Here is a 19,505-nt window from a genome sequence, read left to right on the forward strand (position 1 = left end):
TATTCCATTTATAGTATATCGATGGGCTCTATCCCCTTTCCAAACCATCTTTCTCTTTCTATCTTACAATTTATCTTTGGCTAAAACAAAATTTTGCTTGGGACGTCATATAGTCAACTTTATAGCATAATTTAGGATTTATGGGAGAAGTATACCATATTTTTTAATTACAATTTTTTATGTTAGTCCTTTTAAATTTTTATATTTTAAACAAACAATTTAAAGTTTCAATGGGTCATGAAAACTTTAAGGAGGCTTCTGATTCAAAATCCATACAATTTTTTTTCTGACTTGGCCAATTATCATCAATTATAATTAATTATTTGTCATTGTCATCATCTAAAATTCTTTACATTCTATGCTTCATAGTAAGCAAAAGGGCTAATGTTTCAGTACTTTCTAAAATATTCTCTTATCATTCTCTTTTTTTTATCACAAATAACAGGAATTATTTATAACTGAACGCAATAACTAATGATAATTGTCTTCTGGAACAAACCCTAATTCTGTATTACTTTTCCAAAAAAGCTGCTTCTTTTAAAATGATTACATCCAGATATAAAGTATACATATATTCGTATTCGACTGAAAAGCTCTCTCACTGTTAAACAAGTAAAAGCTATCTTGTTCCCTAACATTGGTTAAGGTCCACCGAACAAGTTTGTTCAACTAGAACCAAATAAACAAAAGAGAGAAAATGTGATTTAAGATAAAGAAAAATAGAAGAGTAAGAAATTTTAATTCAATGTTTCAGAAACAAGATGACCTGTGAAATGTAACGAGTAAAAGGTGATCTGGAATGATCACATTCTTTGCTTTAAAACGAAGGGTTTTAACTAGTAATGTCAGTATTTATCGAGTTTGGGAGGCGAATTAAGGAGGTGTTAAATGGAAGGAGTAAAGTCGAAATGGAAGAAGTAAAAGGTGATCCGGAATTATCATATTCTTTGCTTTAAAACAAAGTGTCTTAAATAGTATTGTGAATATTTATCATATTGGGGAGGCAGATTGAATAGGAGTAAAATGGAAGAAATAAAGTAGAAATGGAAAGAGTAAAGGGTGAGCTGGAATGATAATGCTCCTTGCACTAAAACAAAGCGCCTTAACTAGTATTAAATAAAAAAAACAAGTTTTTTTAACTGAAAGTAAGAAGCGACATTAAAACTTAAAACGAACAGAAATTACTCCGTGTATGAAAGGGGCTTTTCCTCCTCAACGCCCCACTCTTTCCGCTAAAGTTTGACACTTTCTCTAAACTCTACTTTTTAAAATAGTAAAAAAACCTTAGTGTAGAGAGAGGGCATTAAGGAGGAAAAGTCCCTTTCACATACGGAGTAATTTTTGTTCGTTTGTAATTTTTAATGTCGCTCATTATTTTCAGTTAAAAAAATTTGTTTTTTTTATTTGATTTCTGAACGCTTTTGAATTAATGCATGTATTGATCTTGGCTCTCCGCATATAAATGCGAGGAGGAGGCCTAGTTGCCCTCCAATTTTTTGATTACTTAAAAAGGCAACTAGAACTTTTAATTTCTTACGAACGTTTCCATTAGTAAAAAAGATATACGCAACTTACGAATTAATGTATGTAACGAACTTCAATATTCGTATGTTTTTAATGCGTATATGAGGGGGTTCAGCCCCTCGTCAATACCTTGCTCTTCACACCAAAGCTTAAATCTTGTCCCAATTCCTTAAGAATGACCCCTGAATCACAAAGGCTGCAGTATAAATAGTTTAAAATAACTAAAAATACTTTAGCATAAAGAGCGAGGTATTACGACGAGATAGACCCCTCATATGCGTAATAATTTCTGTTTGTTTTAAGTTTTAATGCTGCTTCTTACTTTCAGTTGAAAAAAAACTTTTCATATTTATTTTTTCATTGTTTTTTTTTAAATGATGCTAGAAAGTCCTGCACCCCCTTCATTAAAATTCTCTCCCCCCATGACAAATTCCTCCATGGAAAGATCCTCCCACGTAACTCCCCCCAACTTCCCCCCAAACCAAAAAAAAATACCCCTGAAAACGTCTGCACACTTCTCAATAACCATTACTATATGCAAATACAGGTCAAAGTTTGTAACTTGCAGCCCCTCCCACGGGGACTGTGGGGAAGTAAGTCGTCCCCAAACACATAGTTTTTAGGGTTTACGACTATGGTGAATAAAATACCTATCTCAGAATTTTGATTCGGTGACTTCGGGGAAAAAATTAGCGTGGGAGGGGGCTTAATTGTCATCAAATTTTTTTGGTCACTTAAAAAGGACAATAGATCTTTTAATTTCAGTTAGAAACAGCCCTCTTGCGACATTCTAGGTTCACTGAGTCGATACGATCACCCCTGGGGAAAAAAATGAAAGAAAAACGGGTCGCTCCTTACTACAGTTCGTTACCACGAATAGTTTGACTGTCAATATTTATCATATTGGGGAGCAGATTGGGAGGTGTAAAAATGGAAGGAGTAAAGTCGAAGTGGAAGGAGTAAATGGTGATCTGGAATGATCATATTCTTAGCTTTAAAAAGAAGGGTATTAACTAGTAATAGGAATATTTGTCAGATTGGGGAGTATTAAAATGGAAGGAGTTAAGTAGAAATGGAGGGAGTGAAAGGTAATCTTGAATGATCACATTCTTTGTTTTGAAATAAAGGGTCTTAACTAATAATACCAATATTCATTTTGACTGGGGAGCCAAAAATTGGGGGAACATGGAAGTCGGTACAAAACTGAAGTTATATTTATTGTGTGTTATAATAAAGTTTAGCTTCAGAATCTCTGGACACTGATGTTTATTTATTAATCAGTGGTGTCAATTGCTGGGCAGGGAGAGCATTTGCCCCTTTAGATTTTATTACCCTCCTCAAAATAGATTTTAAAAAAATATATATTTTTTCTTAGCGTTTTCATTGGAAAAAAAATTCTCTTTTGTATTTTTATTGGTACACTTGAAAAAATAGCGAGACTGCCTACCTAGATTTAAAAAAAGACAAAAACAAGAACATTTTGACCCTTCCCAATTTTTTTGAATTGTCGTCAGTGTTATTAATGTGAATTTGGATAAAACATGTTTTAAAACGAATATTAGCGGATGACATACTGAATAACGACTGAAGACCACACTGCCTCTCCATCATACAAACAACAACATCAGTTTGTTGTTAACTAGATGTTAATATTAATTCCTCATTGTTTTACCTGTTGTTGTTTTAACGCAATATAATAGGATGGAAACGGTTTTTAACACAAAAAAGATTCCAACAAGTAAATATACATTGAACGTTAAAGTAAATATTTTCATTATTTCGGGTGAGGGTGGATTGAAATAACCGAATGGTTGCAAACAAAAAGAATGAGAAAGAATCAGAGATGGATATTTAGTGATTCAACATTGGAAGATAGGGATTAAATACCATTAGAGTAGCTGATAGTGCATAGTCTAGTGACTTCATTGTCTGGTGTCAGAGATGGATATTTAGTGATTCAACATTAGAAGATAGGGATTAAATACCATTAGGGTAGCTGATAGTGCATTGTCTGGTGACTTCATTGTCTGGTGTCAGAGATGGATCTTTAGTAATTCAACATTGGAAGATAGGGATTAAATACCATTAGGGTAGCTGATAGTGTTTTGTCAGGTGACTTTAAAAATTATAAAATATCAAGGAAAATTGGATATTTGACATGATTAATCTAAAGTGCAGGGGGAATGAAGCTGAGATTTCTTTGCAAGCGATATATTTATCAATATTTTTATCTTCCAGAACTATTTTAAGTCAAATAAATAATCCTTAAATTAAATCAGTTATACAGTTTTTATTATACTTAAATAACTATATAATTGATTAGTTGCAGTTATTAGTGTTATTATAACGTTTATTTATTAAATAAGAATTCTAAAATTAAATAAGGGAAGCAAAGAAGAAAACTAGTTACAGTCTGCAGAAAGGGGAGTCAGGTTAGCTCAGGAAAGTCTTGGCAGTTAGGCTAGTGAACTTTTAGCCGGTAGGCCTAATGAGGACGGAATAAACTCTCATGCACTTTAAATTACATGAAAAGACAAAAATATAGCCGTTTACACCTAAATAAAGTTGTAAAGCAGTTGAGAGCATTGGTGATGTTACTTTTAATCACATTGTCAGTTATAATCCACTGTTATAAGTCTCCCATATTCTTTATATAAATCTGTTTATATAGGTCACTTTCAGTCTCCGTACTTTATACAAGTCTCCCAGCCTCTGTTACCACTGTCATAAATCTCCCATATTCTTTGGTAAAAAAAAAAGAATAAATAATAATAGTCTCTTTTTAACCTGTTCAAATCAATGAATGGTAATTAAAGTGACACTAGTCAATATTAGCTGAAATTCAAGAGAATGGAAGCTTAAAACCATAAATACATCAAATTAATCCATTTTAATGCCAACTCTGAATATTTGAAGTTTCTTAATGTACTAAGGACATTAAAATAATACTTTTGTCCCCTGGATCAATTTAAAGGTTTACTCTTAGTTAAAACAGCGATTTTCAAAGATTTTTCTTTGGTCGTTTCAAAATTAAGACAGTTCCTGGGTTGTACCACGCTTTTATCAACGCTGCCGCGTTAACTGTAAAACTAATTACATTAACTGTTAAACTAAGTAACTTTAAAATAGATCAAAACTAATTAGTTAAATATAGCGACGTTTTTCATATATAAAAAATCGTACGTTAACAGTCTTTTGATTTTAAAAGACAGCTATTAGCACCATTTGAAGAGGGGACATATACCCCTAGATTTTGAAAATTATCTTGTTATCTCCATTTGATAGCTATGGGCTGTACAAAACCAACGAGACCAGCTAACTGGCCTTTTGAATTTGCCACCCATGTGCTTCGTTCTTTCGCAGCTATTAAATAGCTCTGTTACTTTTCGATGACCTTGTCTGAAACAACTCCCCACAGCTGTTTTATTACCCTATTCTCAACCAGAAGTATGATCTCTGAGTAGGGTTCAGTGAGAAACTAAGTATCGGCTGGTCAGTTTATCTTTGTTGATCCTGTATTTTTAATCAAAATGATTGCAAAGTTCTGATTTTTTGCGACTAAAATGCGAAAGAAAAAATAAAGAAGCTTTAGTTTCAAAAAACTGGTAGTAATATCTACGTTCAAAGTCTTGGGTTAGTGGAAATGGATTCCCCCACTTGTAACAGTCTTTTGGAAACAAGCAGAACAATAAATCACCTAGGTCAGCATGAAAGTTCTGTCTGCATCCCTGAACCCGTTACGAGGTCCAGTAGCAATCAGGAAACTGTCTCAGATATCTCTAGGACGGGGTACGACAAACAAGCTCAACTCATTCCTCAGAAATATATGTCTTCCACTTCTAACGAAAGGAAATTCAGTGCGCGTTATTTTAAGGCTTACGAATGGATTGAATACAAAAAAATCTTAGATTTTGTGTTTTACCTTGCTTGCAGCCACTTTCTTATTTGGGCTGTAAGGACTGGAGAAACTTCTGGAAATGAGATTTCATTGAGTCAGGAAATAAAAGTGGAAGGGACCCCCCTCTATTGTAAATTAAGCCACTACCCTCCTCCTTGATAGCTGAGGCACAATTACTCATCACTGTATACCCTCCCTGCCATATCCCTTTTATATTTAACTGAAGGCTGATGGAAAATTAGGCGATTTGGGCATTGAAATGCTCTCTTTTATGCATCTGCTATCATAACCATCTACGCAAATCGTTGCCAACAGGCAACGTCTAGAAAGATTGCAAATCAAGGGTAAAAAAGAGGGACTTCTGCTCAAAAAGTGTGCAAGTCAAAAAATATGAACGCCTCTCTCACTGTTCAGACAACTCTTCTCACTGGTCTCGAATTTGTTCAAATGATTTGAAAGGAATATTCGAGGACCAAGTATAATACTACAAACATAGGGCACTATCACCAGTTGATTTATTTGCACTAGTTTTAAAGATATAGATTAGATAGGCTGGGAAGCAATAATTTTGCTCTTTTCAGGTTTCAATTTTGCTCTTTACTTCCCTCGGGAAAACTTTTAAAAATAATTTTTGCTCGTTTTTGATTAAAATTTAGTTTAGAAACAACAATGCCATGATGTTTTTTATTTATTCGGCATAATTGCTGTTCGTTTTAAGTTTTGATGTTGCTCTTAGTTTTAATTGAAAACTTGTTCTTTTATATAATTTTTGATCATCTGCGATCTAGGGGAGATAAGAAATCTCATCCCTATAAGGGAGCTGAACCAAGAAGTCTTACAAGAATTGAAGGAAAAAATAAGTTTAGAGTGGAAAGAAAAATCAAAACATAGCGTCATTTCTTTTTGTAATTTTTTTTAAGAAAGGAAGAAATAGATCTTTAATTCTTTGTTTACAAAAAATAAATTTAGTAGCACTAAATTTAGTAGAAAAGATCAAAATTTCGAAAAAAATCATTTTTTTGTGTAGGTACGATAAATGGTAATATAAACTAAGATTGTTTTCATTTAAAAAATTTTGGAAGAATTACCGGAATTCTACTACAGAACTGGTTTCATTTGTCTTTCTTCCTCTTTGGATGCACACTTTTACGTGTGGAGAGCTTATTACGGTGGAATTATTAAGTAAACAATTTGAATAAGTAAGTATAATAATAAGTAATTCCTCCTTAATATAGAACTTTGAGTAGTCCCAGAACCACATGTCTACACTTCTCTAATTACTAGGTGGCAAGGGGTTGAGGTAAGGGGTTTAATTTACTATGGGGCATAGGGGGCAAATGCCTCTTCCAGGCCTGAGTTTGCACCCAGACTCCATTTTATCCTCCTACCTGCTGAAATTTAGTATTTCCTAAAATGTTGTCAAAACTAAGATAAGTCCGAATAATTCAAGCATCCATTGAAACAGGTCAGTTTTCTTTAGAAGAATTTAGCTTTTTTATTATTATATGACTCGTTCTTCAGTTTTCTCTGTCATGTTCCTTGATTTGAGAAAATCGGCTCCAACTTTGACTCTCCCACCGGATTTTGGAAAAATTACGTCATTCATTTTTGGTATGGATTTAGGGGTCTACTAAGAATGTTGTTACAAACCATGAGCTGGATGATCTCTGTTCCCTTTTAAATCAAAATGCTTAACAAAATACTTTCCCGGGAGATGCTTTAGGAAATGAGCGCGTCACATTTACAAAAACAGTGAAATTATCTGAAAATAATCATATGGAAGGGCCAAAACCGTGATTGAAACAAAAAAAAAGCTGGAATCGAATGCAAGACACTCTAATTTGAAGTCCAACACTGTACTAACAAAATCGCGCCTCTAATAAAAAAGAACACCTCATACGGGAGGTGTTCTTGTAAATATCCAGTTAAGGGTATTGGATCATGATTATTGCAATGATAACATCGTTTTAAAATTCCAAGCTTCCCTACTACAGAAGTGACACCAAAAGTGTTTTTTTTTTCTTTGATTGTTTTTTTTAGTGCTATAACACAGTTACGGATGGTAGAATCAACAAATTACGTAGAGATGAGCAATAGCTTTCAAAGGAGCCATTAAACGTCACTCTAAAAGTTCTGGTAGGCCACTAGCCCCAGCTTTTCCACTTGAGACATGGCACCGAAAGTGTCGTTTTTAGTGCCATTTGGAAGTTCCTGATGGTGGAATTTATCAGAAGGACGTAGATGTGAGGAATAACATTGATATGAGCTGTTGAGATTCTGTCTAAGACACCTGCAATACACCTGCAAGTAAAAATTCGCCCATACCGATACGCGTGATATCGATGCGTCCGATACCAATACAGCGCAAAGCCCTTTCCCCAGGGACTATGGAGGGTCATATCATCACCAAAACTTTGATCTTTGAACTATGTTTAACAAAATGGATACCTTAAAATTTCAATTGGATAACTTTGATGGGACTTGCTCTCTAATATTTTCGATAACTTAAAAAAAGAAGTAGAACATTTAAGCTCCTACGATGGTTCTGATCGTTCGACAGCCCTGGTAAAAAAAAAAGAGAAAAAAGAAAAAAGGAAACACAAGAGTGTTACCCATGCAAAAACCGTTATTTTGACATTATCAGTCCTTTTGGGGTATATAAATCCCTAGGTAACTTTAATAGGCATCAATTCTTATAAAGAGGGATATATTGCTTAAGAATTAAAAATATCAAATAAATGATTAATATGAAACTGTATTACATAGGTGATTTTCATTTATGGGACACTAACGAAACTGATAAGCTACATGAAAAAAAGCCAGATAACCAGATACCAGATTTGATAACCAATTGACTGAAGCGTTACACTTTTCTCAAAAGTTTTCCTTTTCTAAATTCAATATGTTTTTTTCTAGCTGATTGATGAGACTAATTTCAAAAATTACTGTAGAATTGAAACTTTCACTGTATTATCAAAGTCCTGATGGAAGGAAGACATCAAATTCGATAATGGTGCCGCATCATAAGATTAGTGAATTCCATGGATAATTTGAAATATGACAGAACAACCAATTCGTAAAATTTAATTTCCGTTCAAGTGAGCCATTAAACATCTCTCTATGATGTTATTAAATAAAAAAAACGAGTTTTTTTAACTGAAAGTAAGGAGCGATATTAAAACTTAAAACGCACAGAAATTACTTCGTATATGAAAGAGGCTGCTTCCTCATCAACGCCCCGCTCTTTACGCTAAAGTTTGACTCTGTCTCTCAATTCTTCTTTTTAAAACAGTAAAAAACTTTAGCGTAAAGAGCGGGGCGTTGATGAGGAAGCAGCCTCTTTCATATACGAAGTAATTTCTGTGCGTTTTAAGTTTTAATATCGCTCCTTACTTTCAGTTAAAAAAACTCGTTTTTTTTATTTAATTTCTGAACGTTTTTGAATCAATGCATGTTTTGATTTTGGCTCTCCGCAGAGGAATAATCAAAACGAAATTTTGCATATTTTTTTTCGGGGGGCTAAATGGCTTTCTCATAATTTTGATCGAATGATTTTGAGAAAAAAAGAGCGGGGGCGAAGCCTAGTTGCCCTCCAATTTTTTGGTTAATTAAAAAGGCAACTAGAACTTTTAATTTTTTACGAATCTTTTTATTGGTAAAAGATTTACGTAACTTATAAATTAGCTTACGTCAAGAACTTTTGTATTCTCATGTTTTTATTACATATATGAGGGGATTCGCCCCATCGTCAGTACCTCGCTCTTTACACTAAAGCTTAAATTTTATCCCAATTCATTAAGAATGACCCCTGAATCACAAAAGCCGTAGAATAAATAGTTGAAATTACTAAAAATACTTTAGCGTAAAGAGCTAGGTATCATAAGGAGGTGAGCCCCTTATATGGGTAATAATTTCTGTTTGTTTTAAGTTTTATTGCTGTTCCTTACTTCCAGGTGAAAAAGCTTTTTCACATTTATTTTTTAATTTTTTTTTAAATAATGCTAGTAAATCCTGCTCTCCCTTCATGGAAGTTTTCTTCTCCCATGACAAATTCTCGATGGAAAGTTCCCCCAGCATATCCCCCTCTTCTCAACCCCTCCCCCCAACCAAAAAAATCCTCCTGAAAACGCCTGTATACTTCCCAATAACCATTACTATATGTAAGCACAGGTCAAAGTTTGTAACTTGTTGCCCCTCCCACGGGGACCGTGGGGGAGTAAGTTGTCCCCAAAGACATAGTTATAAGGTTTTTCGACTACGCTGAATAAAATGGCTATCTCAGAATTTTGATCCGTTGACTTTGGGAAAATAATTAGCGTGGGAGGGGGCCTAGGTGCCCTCCAATTTTTTTGGTCACTTAAAAAGGGCACTAGAACTTTTCATTTCCGTTAGAATGAGCCCTCTTGCAACATTCTAGGACAACTGGGTCGATACGATCACCCCTGGGAAAAAAAAAAAAAAAAACAAACAAATAAACACGCATCCGTGATCTGCCTTCTGGCAAAAAATGCAAAATTCCACATTTTTGTAGATAGGAGCTCGAAACTTCTACAATAGGGTTCTCTGATACGCTGAATCTGATGGTGTGATTTTCGGTAATATTCTATGACTTTTAGGGGGTGTTTCCCCCTATTTTCTAAAATAACGCAAATTTTCTCAGGCTCGTAACTTTTGATGGGTAAGACTAAACTTGATGAAACTTATATATTTAAAACCAGCATTAAAATGCGATTCTTTTGATATAGCTATTGGTATCAAAATTCCATTTTTTAGAGTTTTGGTTACTATTGAGCCGGGTCGCTCCTTACTACAGTTCGTTACCACGAACTGTTTGATGATCATTCGCTAGCCCTGATGAAAAAAAAAGACAAATCAGTGCTACCCATGCAAAAAAAAGTGATTTTCCTTGTTGTTCTCAAAAATTCTTCATTTTGTGTATAGGAGCTTGAAACCTCTACTTAAGGGTTTTCTGATAAGCTGAAGCGGATAGTATACTATTCGTCAAGATCACTTCACATTTTGGAGATGTTTTCCTCCCATTTTAAAAATTGGGCAAATTTTCTCAGACCCACAACCTTTGATGGGTAATATTAAACTCAATGAACCTTTATGTATTTTGAATCAGCATAAAAATCTAATTCTTTTGATATATCTATTGTTCTCAAAACTCTTTTTTTTAGAGTTTCGGTTATTATTGAGCCGTGTCGCTTTTTGCTTAAGCTCTTTACCACGAACTTTTTGATAACCCCAATAATGCGTAATGATTACGCCCTTGGTCATATAATCTTGACATAGTATCTTTGCTTTTTCATCAATCATTCCAGACGATGGTCCTCAAGATGTATATGATTTTAGCAATTAATATCTCCTCATTATTTATCTTTCCAGAGATGACACGCGAGACTTCTCCCCACAGGCTACTTTCAAAGAAAGACTAACAACTTGCGGAAAGAGCTTTAGATACTTCCAGGCTCTAAGAGACTCAATTTACTTGAATCACGTCCTGCGGTAATTTCCCTTGAAAAATCTTTTCTTTCGAACATGGGATAAAGCATAAGAAAGGGGAAAAGATGATACAAAGACACTAAGGAGAAAGTGAAGCATAGTGATCTAGATTTTGATGCTTCTTTAAATGAATTAAATAAACAAATCAATTTTTTTTAACTGAAATTAAGGAGCGACATTAAAGCTTAACCGAACAGGAATTACTCTGTATATGAAAGGGGCTGTTCCTTCCTCAACATCCCGCTCTTTACGCTAAAGTTCGACTCTTTCTCTCAACTCTGCTTTTTAAAACAGTGAAAAATTTAGCGTAACGGACGGGGCGTTGAGGAGGGAACAGTACTTTTCCTATACGGAGTAATTTCTGTTCGTTTTAAGTTTTAATGCTGCTCCTTACTTTCAGTTAAAAAAAGCTTTTTTTTATATTACAAAATTCGTCGATTTTGTAGATAGGAGCTTGAAACTTGTACACTAGGGATCTCTGATACACTAAATCTGATGGTGTAATTTCATTGAGATTCTATGACTTTTAAGGGATGTTTTCCCCTATTTTCTAAAATAAGGCAAATTTTCTTAGGCTTGTAAATTTTGATGGGTAAGATTAAAATTGATGAAACTTATATATTTAAAATAAGCATTAAAATGCGATTGGTATCAAAATCACGTTTTTAAAGTTTCGGTTACTATTGAGACGGTTCATTCCTCACTACAGTTCGTTACCACGAACTTATTTGAAAATTAATTTGGAATAAATTGGATCGCAGAACTGACCAAATCAAACAGTTCGTGGTAACGAACTGTAGTAAGAAGTGACCCGGCTTAATAGTAACCAAAACTCAAAAAAATGGAATATTTATACCATAAGCTACATCAAAAGAATCGCATTTTAATGCTGATTTTAAATATATAAGTTTCATCAAGTTTAGTTTTACCCATCAAAAGTTACGAGCCTGAGAAAATGTGCCTTATTTTAAAAAATAGGGGGAAACAACCCCTATAAGTCGTAGAATCTTAACGAAAATCATACCAATTTTTGCATTTTTCTTTTGTCAGAAGGTAGATCACGGATGCGTGTTTATTTGTTTGTTTGTTTTTTTGTTGTTTTTTTTGTTTTTTTTTCCAGGGGTGATCGTATCGACCCAGTGGTCCTAGAATCTTGCGAGAGGGCTCGTTCTAACGGAAATAAAATGTTCTAGTGCCCTTTTGAAGTAAACAAAAAAATTGGAGGGCACCTAGACCGCTTCCCACGCCAATTATTTTCTCAAAGTCAGCGGATCAAAATTCTGAGATAGCCATTTTATTCACCGTAGTCGAAAAACCTTATAACTATGTCTTTGGGGACGAATTACTCCCCCACATTTCCCATGGGAGGGGTACAGACGGGATTTGGAAGTGTACAGACGTTTTCAGTGGATTTTTAGGTTGAAGGGGAGGGGGGTGAGAAGAGGGGGATATGTTGGGGGAACTTTCCTTGGAGGAATTTTTCATGGGCGAAGAAAATTTTCATAAAGGGAGTGCAGGATTTTCTAGCATTATTTAAAAAAGATGAAAAAATAAATATAAAAAAGTTTTTTCAACTGAAAGTAAGGAGAAGCATTAAAAATTAAAACGAACAGAAATTATTACGCATATGATGGACTCACCTCCTCCTAATACCCCGCTCTTTACGCTAAAGTAATTTTAGTAATTTCAACTATTTATTCTACGGCTTTTGTGATTCAGGGGCCATTCTTAAGAAATTGGGACAAAATTTAAGCTTTAATGTAAAGATTGAGGTACTGACGAGGGAGTGAACCCCTCATATACGTAATAAAAATATAAGAGTACAGAAGCTCGTTACGTAAGCTAATTTATAGGTTACATATATCTTTTACTAAAAAAAACATTCGTAAAAAATTAAAAGTTCTAGTTGCCTTTTTAAGTAACCAAAAAATTGGAAGGCAACTAAGCCTCCTCCCCCGCTCATTTTTTCTCAAAATCATTCGATCAAAACTATGAAAAGCCATTTAGACAAAAAAATAAATATGCAAATTTCGTTTTAATTATTCCTCTGCGGAGAGCCAAAATCAAAACATGCATTGATTCAAAAACGTTCAGAAATTAAATAAAAAAACAAGTTTTTTTAACAGAAAGTAAGGAACGGCATTAAAGCTTAAAACGAACATAAATTACTTCGTATATGAAAGGGGCTGCTTCCTCATCAACGCCCCGCTCTTTACGCTAAAGTTTTTTACTGTTTTAAAAGTAGAGTTAAGAGAAAGAGTCAAACTTTAGCGTAAACAGCGGGGCGTTGATGAGGAAGCAGCCCCTTTCATATACGAAGTAATTTCTGTTCGTTTAAGTTTTAATGCCGCTCCTTACTTTCCGTTAAAAAAACTCGTTTTTTTGAATTTAATTTTAATGAAGCAACGTCATGAAAACTATTCCTTACTAGTTTGTAGTCATCATCAATTATTGCAGAAATTTTAAAATTGACTGGCATCAAAGTCTGTTGCCTGTTGAACGACATACTGTTTTTGAGATTTGGAGAAATACCTCCCCCCCCCTGTTCCCAAGAAAATATTGATGTCACCTTGCAAGTGCAGTGAGGAGTAAGTGCTGGCTCCGTCCTCTATTATTTTGGTTTATAGGCGCTCATTACAGTCCGAAGCTGTCTGAGACCAGCAAAAGTGTACTGGCTCCTCTTTCACTCCACTCTATTCAAAGCTTCAAACTTCGCTCCCTCCCATAAATTTCCCAGCTCCTTGAAATATCTTTCTATAGGCTGTTTACGTTTTGTTCGAAACATGGGTCCTAGGGAGATTAAAAAACAAATTTTTGGGTAGCTTTTTATCCTAATGTCTCTTATTTGTAGGATGTGGCTTAGCCTTTTCAACCTGTCTTTCATTACAAACGTAGAAAAAGGAATCCAGCCAAGATTTGGCAAAGGGGTTCTTGTTTTATCGAATTACTGAATATCAGATTTTCGCCAAAATTATTTCTGAATATCAAACTTCAAACCCTCCTTCTATGCTCTCTAAATAATTAAGTCAAGTATCTGCTGTCGGAACTTTAAATTGTTTTTCTTTCAATTCAGATTCATTTATTCAAAAATCCATATTCATCAAAATCTTCAACTTGCCCAAATGGAGAGACAAGCTCGACTACTGGGCAAGACATATAAACAAAATTTAACAATCCTTATTGATACAGAACAAACAAAAAATGAACCACTGTTTCATCAATAAAAAAACATAAAAAAAACAGTATCTTTAATGAGAGTATTTCAGGTGGAGCAAGTGGAGTAAGGCCAAAATAAAATATAAATAAAAAAATTTTATCAACCGTTCTTGTAAGCAGAATCCATTATATAACTTTTTTAAACTTAGTTTTTTTCAAAAACTTTAGCCAGTGGGAAAAGGAGTGCAATAGGACGGTAATTATTGGGATCTTGAGCCTAGCCTTTTTTAAATATAGGGATTATTTTAGCCTTTTTCAGAAGATCAGGGAAGACACCATTTTTTATGCTCGCATTTATAACATGTGCAAGAGGTTCATATATTACTCCTGATATTTTCTTTAAAAGATTTGTCGATATATCATCTATTGAAGCCGAATTTCCTCTATTTAAATCACTAATAGCTTTTTGGTATTCATCAAATGATACTGTAGCATATACAACGATTTATCTTCGTTTTGGGGCAAAAATCGTGTATAATCTGATGACTCTTCCAAAAGATCTCTAACCAATTCTTCACCAATTTTACTGAAATGCTTAGCAAATAATTCTGCGATATCCTTTTTTTCAGTTGATTCATTAGCGTCATTTCAATTATTAAAAAAAGTCGGTATTGCTCTTGGTTTATTTTTATTTAATTTATCACGCAAGGTTTCCCATATTTTCTGCTGGGACGCAGCTGAAGATATTTCCTTCTCATAATAATTTCTTTTACTTTCTCTCAATGTTCCAGTCAGAGTATTTTTGTACAATTTGAATTTCTGGATGTTTTCATCAGACGGATAGTTGCATTTAATTTTGTATAGTCTATTTTTTTCATTAATACATTTTAACAGTCTCGGGGATATCCATGGTTTTTGTGGCATTGACTTGGGTGTTTTCCCTTTAACTTTCAGACATATATCAATATAAACCTCATTAAATGATTTATAAAACATTTCCAATGCCTTGTTTGCATCCTCAGTACTGACTACTTCCTTCCAATCTATATCTCCTAGCTTAATAATTAAACGCACAATTGATTCATCATTTATTATACGACCTGTTTTTTCATTACGTTTATTTTTTTTAGATCTGGCCAAATTAAATTCAGAAATTATCACACCGTGATCTGAAATATCGTTTAATATGACAAAAGTTGAAAAACAAATACTATTAGAAAAAATATTATCAATTAATGTTGCTCCATTATCATCTATTCGAGTTGGAATCAGACATGATGGGAGCAGTCCTTGACAAAGCATCTGCCTTGTGGCAAAAAAAAAATGCGAAATTCAACATTTTTGTAGACAGGAGCTTGAAAATTCGGTAAAATTCTAGTTGATTGACTTCTTGCTATCTCAGAAAGGGTTTAGGTTAGGAAAATGAAACTTTCAGGAATGGGTCTACAGGCTAAAGTATGTCCCGGGAAGGTATTTTAAAGTACCCAACCGCACTCCTTCTCCCTCTAGAGGGCCCTGAAATATGCCTACATGACAGGTCTATACCTATTGAGGTTTTGACAAAACAATATTTTACCTTACTTTTCAGGTACTAGTTGCTTTTTCTCTGCCTTTAGTTCGGAAAATGCAGATTCCTGTTATTTTAAGCCATATCAATGTTTTTTTTTCAAAATTTAGGAAATGTATTTGCATATCTTTAAAACCTTATAAAATGGAATCGAGCAAAGTTATGAAGCTGAAAACAATTTTGTTGTACTTCAATTAAGCAGAAGATATAATTTGCAAGGTTTCACTTTTATAACACACATGTTTTTAAAGGTCATCAAAGGTCAGGGCCCACTAGAGGGAGAAGGAGTGGAGGTAGTTGCTTCAAAATACCTTCCCGAGATATATTTTAGTCTGTAGATTCATCCCTGAAAGTTTCATTTTCCTAACCTAAACCCTTTCTGAGATAGCAAGAAGTCAATTAACTAGAATTTTACCGAAAACTCTATAAAAAAGTTGTCTGATACGCTGAATCTGATGGTGTGATTTTTGTTAAGATTGTATGACTTTTAGGGGGTGTTTTCCCCTATTTTCTAAATTGAGGCAAATTTTCTCAGGCTCGTGACTTTCGATGGGTATAACTGATCTTGATGAAACTTATATATTTAAAATCAGTATTGAAATGCAATTCTTTTGATGTAACTATTGGTATCAAAATTCCATTTTTTAGAGTTTCGGTTACTATTGAGCCGGGTCGCTCCTTACTACAAATTCGTTACCACAAACTGTTTGAAAAAGTATTTCCCTCTAGCAGTTTAGTTCTGCTTGCAAGATCAGGTAAATTATGGAAACTCAATATCATAAATCAACACTTGACAATTTCTAGTCTTATTATCTTCTTTCATTCTTTTCAAATTTCTCACATTTAAACGGTTAGTCGACTTCCTTCTGCTTTTCTCAAATAGTGCGGGTGAAAAGCACCAAAATATTTCCGTGTTTGAGGAAAGCACCAAAATTGGCCGAGATGTACTTTCAAGTAGGCTCTTATATAGGGCTTGATTACGCAAGTGAAATTTTTCCTCGGAACGCCGCTAGACGGCTTGAAATCCAAGATGGCGGACGAAAATACGAGTTTGTCAGAATGAGAAGACACGGCCGTTCAAAAAGGCTAATATGGGGTAATCGATGGCAGAGGTTCCGAATGTGAGCTTAAAAATAACCTATGTTGTGCCGTAGTGCCTTTAGGTGCCTCAAATCCAAGATGGCGGATATATAATGATGTGTGAAAATAATGATATATATGTGAAAAATAATGAATATAATGATGCGTGAAAAATGTATTTTGTCATATAAATCATGGTAAAGAACTGTAAGTAAGGAGCGACACGGGCTGGAGTAGTAAACAAAACTAAAAGCAGAAATTAGATGTCAATAAATTTGTCGAAACAATTAGCTTATTATGTTGATTCCAGATACATAAGATCTATTAAACTTTAAGGCTACAAGCCTCAAAAATTTGCTTGATTTTCGAAAAAGGGAGAGAGCCTCGTAAAAGTCAACGAATACTAATGCAAATTACATCGTCAGATTCAGTGTATCAGAGAACCCTAATGCTGAGGTTTCAAGATCCTATCTACAAAATTTAGGAATATTATATTTTTTGTCAGAAGGAAGATCATGGATGTGTGTTTGTATGAATTTTTTTCCCAGGCGTGATTGTGTCGAGCCAATGGTCCTAGGAAAATTGGGAGAGGGCTAATTTGAACGGATATTAAAATTGTAGTGATCTTTCAAGTGACAAAAAAGATTGGAGGGCAACTAGCCCCCCTCCCGAGCCCCTTCTCCCCAAAATCGTTGGATCAAAATTTTGAGACAGCCATTTTGTTCTTTGGAGATAAAATGACCCTCGCAGCTGTCGGGAATAGGTCTTTATGTTATAAAATTTGCCTATTGTTAGGTATAGTATTTATTATTAGGAAGCATACAGAAATTTTTTGTGGGAGGTGGGGGAGATTTTGTGCTCACACAGGGGAATATAACAGAGTTTCTATACGAAATTCTTTTTATTTGTCTTACTTTCTCTTTGCCAACCCAATTTTGGATGTTGAGATATTCTGGAGAATTTATCCGGGAAAAATTTTCAGCGAGTTTGGACTTTAGGTAAAAATTACCACGGGAGGAGGATCTACAGAGTGATCGGAAAATTAATATAGGAGTATCGTATTGCCCTTTGTATTGTGATAAATAGTATCATTAACCCTTAAAAATCAACTTTGGTGACAATTATTTTGGTTTCAATTTTTTCTATCAACTAGCCCAGGTACCATTAAACACCCATTTTAGCAAAAATCAAAATATGATCTTTACTGGGGATAATCGAACCGTAATCTCAATGGTGTTTAGTTCTTTATATTTTCAGTTTTCGAAAATTCTATATTGATCATGAGTCGAAGGTGGTACAACATTATAGACGTATTAAATTGATCAAAAGCGGAGGGGGTTTTAAAAGAGGCACAAACCCCACTTTTGGTCTTAAAGTCTTACTGGTTAAAAATATGTGCAAGAATCAGGTCTCTAAAATGCGTGATAGGATCACCGTATATAAGATGTTTATTTGATTTGATTTAGAAAAAAATGTATTTTCATAATAATCTTAGATTTGTAATAGACAAGTTCAGGGATCCTTATAAACAAATTTTGGTACTTACTTATACTTGTAATTGCAGCATATCCAGTTGTTTCTCAAGTGTTTAATTCGCCTTCAGAAAAAAAGAATATAAAATATACATCAAGGTCCAAAGGGTGAAACTAAAAAAAAAACAATTTTAAATTTTGTTTCTTATGTTTTTTCATATAAACTTTTATACATATTTTTGTATTCTTCTTGCACTGAGGACAGGTGAGTAAAGGTGTCAACCAAGATGTTTTGAATCTTCCTTTTTCTCACTGGGTTTGATTTACCTCGTGTTCTTCGGTGTCATACAGTTTTTAGCTCAAATAATTTGGACTAGTTTCCCCTTGGCCTGCACTTATTTTATTGTGACCCTCCTGGAGTAATTCAATTTAGATGTTTTAACCTATATGATATAAAGGACTATTATGAAGTATTGATCCGATGTCGGAAGGGGCTGCAAGGTAGAACAAGAATCGCTCAAATGGTGATAAGCATCTTACAGGGATTGTTTTTAAAAAGGCGACAAGAACTCAGAATCTACGATTAAATGAAGAGTTTCAAACTTGCCACGCGTCACCTGAAAAAAACAAAACAAATAGCATATGAAAGACATTTATTCGCTTTTTCTTTAAGCAATACATTTTTCACTTTGATATTCAGAAAACAATTAGTAACTGCTTTCATGAAAGATGTAGGCCAAGTAAAAATTTTTGGATGAAGAACGAAGGGTTTGAAAGGGTAACAGTCTTCTGAAATAAGGGACAGTTTCTGTGTGTTTAAATTTTTAACATCGGTGTCTGCTTTCTTTTTAAATAAAACTTGAAGGTTCAGGATCCCTTGGGATTTAAGAACTGGGTACAAAATGTTCTATCTGAATTAAAAGATAAGAAGTCAGTTCGACAAAACCAAATGATACACGCTACATTTTCTTTTGATTTTCAAGTATACAGTATTTGTCACCTCTTATTCTCAAAGTGAGCTAATTTACGTCGCTAAAATACTGTTTTGCACTGCATTGAATTTTCTGAGGTTGTGCTATTAATATAGACCTGAATATTTGTTCTGAAGCTAAATTTTTTAATGCTAGAAAATATTAAAAGTAAAACTGTCAGAGTTAAGAAAAAAAAACAGAGGCTGCCCCTTGTTTTCTATTTTTGATTCTTCAGTTTTAAAAATCCTATTTGAAATATTGGCGTGATTCTGGGTAATAGTGGAATCTGACCAGGAAGTCTTGCATAATTTGACCACTCTGGCACAATTTGA

The 19,505-nt window shown here is 34.1% G+C and overlaps 1 protein-coding gene across 1 annotated transcript in view; it reads left to right on the forward strand.

The window, feature by feature from the left end:
- The window catches only part of LOC136035066 (uncharacterized), a 312,741-nt gene that overhangs the window by 291,749 nt on the left and 1,487 nt on the right, over window positions 1–19,505 (forward strand). The gene's annotated exons all lie outside the window — the stretch shown is intronic.

This window comes from Artemia franciscana, chromosome 1 (assembly GCF_032884065.1).
Source record: "Artemia franciscana chromosome 1, ASM3288406v1, whole genome shotgun sequence".
NCBI lineage: Eukaryota > Metazoa > Arthropoda > Branchiopoda > Anostraca > Artemiidae > Artemia > Artemia franciscana.